Genomic DNA, 4,235 nt, shown 5'->3' on the forward strand with positions numbered 1-4,235 from the left:
AGTCACCTCAAGGCACTTTAAGGTGAGGAAAAGGCCCTACCATATTAGAAAAAAGAATCCTGATAATCAAATGATGTGTAAAATGAGCACTTGGCAAACATTGGGAGGAAGCGATTGAAGATCTTACAGAGAACATATTATCTGAAGGAATGGCAAACAGGACAAAAAACAAAGAAGCTCAAACTGTCCCCGTTTACTTTCCGTGTTTAATGTTCAAATCGTCTGAGATATTTGGCACATTTAGGCCAGATTATGCAGGAGGTGGAATATATCAATCTACATCCTCTGACTAACACCAACATCATTATAAACAAAGAGCTGGTCGTCTCCTTTTTGTGAGTCCGGTTTTTTTTAAAATTTTATTCTAAACATTGAGGCGTAAAGCGGAAACTGTATTGTGGGATGGTTTATTCATCACTTCTTAAGAAGCAGACGGCCTCCAATGCAACAGAACATTATAATTCATCTAACTGAGTCACCCCGTGTTTACTGGTGCAGTGTTATGGAAACCCAGTCAAACCCTCTCGGTTTCCTCCCTGTCTCTCCACCTCCACTCGCTGACTCTTATTGTCCTTAAGGCTTCGCCATGGAGACAGTGAGCCATGTTAGCCCCTGCAAAGCTGTCTGCAGCAGTGCATCCTCACTCAGGAGTAAAGGGTGCGTGACCATACTGCCCTGTTTTGCAGCGTCTGCTCATGATAAACAGAAACAGCGTATGCATGGCATGTGTTTTATGGCTGTTTTTCTCTTCGTACTGACTCTTGAGCTTTGAACTGTGCTCAGATTAGTCTGTCCTCATTCCTTTATTCATTGAGCTATACTGTTATCGTTTGTTTTGTATGTATGGGTAGAATTATAAAAAAAAAGAAGCTGCACTTATATTTTCACAAAACTAGGACAACAGGAATACTTGGCCATAAATACCTTAAAGCCTGGGCAAAGGATTTTTGGATTCAACACAAAGAAAAGAGATTGCAAATTAGAATTTGTACTTCCAGTGTTGGGCTGGGAGGTAGTAAAAATGTACATATTCTGATACAATAGTGTTTGGTCCACTAGATGATGTATGATGATGTAGGTCAAATGATCCTCTAAGCGATTATGTTTTATGCTATAAGAGCTTGAGAGGTCTGCAGCCTTATGATACATAACATTAACAAAAGCAAAATAATGGTTGCACTAAAACTTTCCAATATCCTAAGTGCAAGTGTAAGAGCTGAGTTTGACTTATATATATATTATATACATATTATATATATAATATATTATTATATATATTATAGGCACTAATGTGTGGACTAATGACATTAGAAAACCAACCAGCTTATGGACGAGTGACCTCAGTACCATCCACCTTATCCAGTGATGCTTGGAATTGCAGGCTCAGTTCATGCTGTTGACTGGGGGAGCATCATGTGGATAGACGAAGAGGAGTTTTTGTCTCGGGCCCCTGTGGTGCAACCAGCCCTGAACCGAGCTGCAGCCGGATTGAACTGGCTCGGTGTAACGGTGCCTTACATTGCCTAGGTGTCCATGTGGCCTCAATGCTCAGTCATCTAATCCGCATCTACTGTTACCACCTGTGGCTCCAGTGCCCAGCAAGCTGTGAAACAAAAGGTGATGATTAAAAGAAAAGCTGGCAGAACGACCTGTGAAGACTTCGTTCTGAACATTTGGTGAAGATGGTGTTCATGTGATGCGTTTTGTATGTTTTAAATGAACATGACATAAAACCAGAGGAAGGTGGTTGAGTCACTATATCTGTTTTATAATTGAGACACTCTCCTGGACGTTACTGAGCACTTTGTTTTTATTTTTGGCTAAACAATTACCAGAATTAGCTTGTTTTTTAAATCCTCAGCAGGACCCCCTGCTTGCATACGGCACTTGCAACTGCAGCAAATTCTCTTATAATATCACTGTTTAAGTGTTACCATCATGACAACTAAGGTGCCAGTTACGTCTGAATAATGTGTGCTGGCTTCATGCCTCTGCACCACTCATCTAGATCTTTCACAAGCTGCCTTTGAAAGCGCACTTAAGGGGGATATGTTTACAGTTCCCTTAGTGTGCACACACACACACACACATGCACACACACACACACATACACACTAGTCCCCCAGAGACTCCCACTCTACCCCCCAATGTCCTTCCCTTCCTGTCACATCTTACATAAGCAGCTGCTTGCCAAACAGACAGGCTGGGTGTTTGCTGCCAGATTCCAGTAAGGTCCTACAGTCAGTTATAAACACAGCCTGTGTTCTCCTATTGTAACCACAAAGCTGGAGCTTGGGGATTCATTATTCGTCATTATTACCAGCGCTTGTTATTGAGCTATATACACTAAGATGGCTTGACTCATTTACCAGTACTGACTTCTAAAACCTGCTTGATTGTTTTCATTGCTATGAACAGATGGGTTTATTTTTAGCAGATCAGTAGAATTCACATGTTAGTTTTTTCTAAATACATTTGGTCGATTGTGAAATTAAGGGTCAAACACTCTGGGCAGTCTTCTGATGAAACTGTAGCCGTATACTTTACATGTCTAAGGTTCAAATCGTCTGACATATTTGGTACATTTAGGCCGGATTACGCAGCAAGAACAGCAAACAAGAATTGATGCATTTACAAAACACTGCATGCCCATATTAGAGAAAAGCAAATGCCCCGTAACCTGGGATCATTTAGTATCTTTGACTTATCCAGGATTTAGTGTGTACACATGTTGACATCTCGGCTTCTTACGTCACCTACTGTTTCAACAAGCATCACTGTTCAACGATTTCCTAATCATGGATTTTTTTTAAGAATTACACATGATGTTGATGAAATCATCATTGTTCTCAGCACGTTGTGATGCTAATATCTATATAATCTGCGCTCACTTTATATAAACGAAGAAGGGAAAAACAATAAGGTATTTAAGCAAAATACGCTTCCTTCAGGATAATACATTTATTTACTCGAAGAATTCTAATCTGTCATGTGGTAAACAGCCAGCTGCTTTGTATATGTCAGATTAGTTTATTTTAGATTAAACGTACCATGCAGAAAAATGGGGGAAACAATGTCTCTCATTTCAGTAAACACTATTGCAAGTTCTTGTTTAGAAGACAGAAAAATGAAAAGAATGAAAATAAGTAGCAGGTTATAAGCGAGACATGAAGTGCAAACTGACATCAACCTGACAAAAAAGAACAAAGGAGATGGAAGATAAAAGAATCATGTTTAAAATGTAAACAAGCACTCCATTAGTCTTTTTGTTCTCAGCAGGAAGTCCTATCTTTGGAATTACCCCCTATTCTTTTCAGTGTTCTTTTCCCTTTCAGATCTGCAGCTTTTTATAGATATTTTCTAATTCCTCAAAGCAATTTTGGCACTCACAACAACAATAACTGAAGATGCACTTTCCCTGAAACACACAGCAGAGACTTCTGAGCCAAACCAAGGGTGAATGACCTGACTAATGAATGGAATTATTATGACATCATTTACAGGTTTATGGATGACCCTGAAGTCTTGAGCTTAGCGCTACATCATCACCATCATTTTTCTCTTTTGAGTATGCATGCTAAGCTATCAACTAATGCTACCAAACATGCATCCATAGATTGTCCATAGATTCCACGCATTCAGGTAACTGTGAACCTATTAAAAATTATGTAGATGAGACAACTATAAGTAAACAAACAAGTTTACACGCTCTCTGAGAGGAAGTCAGATACATTCATGACAAGCATCTTGCTCATTATGTTGAAAAAAATTGGCAAGTGAGGGCTGAAGATGGATGGTAATTGACATGCCATGCTAACCTGACATCACATATCATTATGTTATCAGCAACTCCTCAAATTACATTGGACAGGATATGAAGACCTACAAAAGTTGCTTATAATGCTTATTAGTATTTTGTGTCAAGATGGTTAACATGCCCCAGTTGCTGGACTGTGTCTGAAATCACTGGATCAAGTGGACCATGGTCAGTGCTCATTATCCCTTACTTTGTCAACAAGTCAACGAAGCTCATTTCTGAATAATGACAGGAATGACAGATTAATGATAGTGATACTGAGGTGAATTGTTGAAGACATCCGTATTTTTCCATCAGTAAGCACTCCCATTAGCTCCTTTTTGCTGCTATGCTGTTACTGAAACTTGTCATGGCTACTGAACGGACTCACGTGCAGACAGTTCTTTTCAAGGAAACACAAAACGGGATTTATTTACAA

General features: G+C 39.4%; 1 long non-coding RNA gene across 1 annotated transcript in view; it reads right to left on the reverse strand.

Annotated features, from left to right (window-relative positions):
* Positions 1 to 357: 357 nt before the first annotated feature.
* The window catches only part of LOC121812360, a 26,971-nt gene continuing 23,093 nt past the window's right edge, over positions 358 to 4,235 (reverse strand). The window contains exon 2 of the long non-coding RNA XR_006053013.1: positions 358 to 1,603. This is a non-coding gene — a long non-coding RNA (uncharacterized LOC121812360). The remainder of the gene's footprint in view (positions 1,604 to 4,235) is intronic.

The sequence above is a fragment of the Haplochromis burtoni genome, unplaced genomic scaffold (genome assembly GCF_018398535.1).
Source record: "Haplochromis burtoni strain Fernald_Lab_line unplaced genomic scaffold, NCSU_Asbu1 Contig_555, whole genome shotgun sequence".
Lineage (NCBI taxonomy): Eukaryota > Metazoa > Chordata > Actinopteri > Cichliformes > Cichlidae > Haplochromis > Haplochromis burtoni.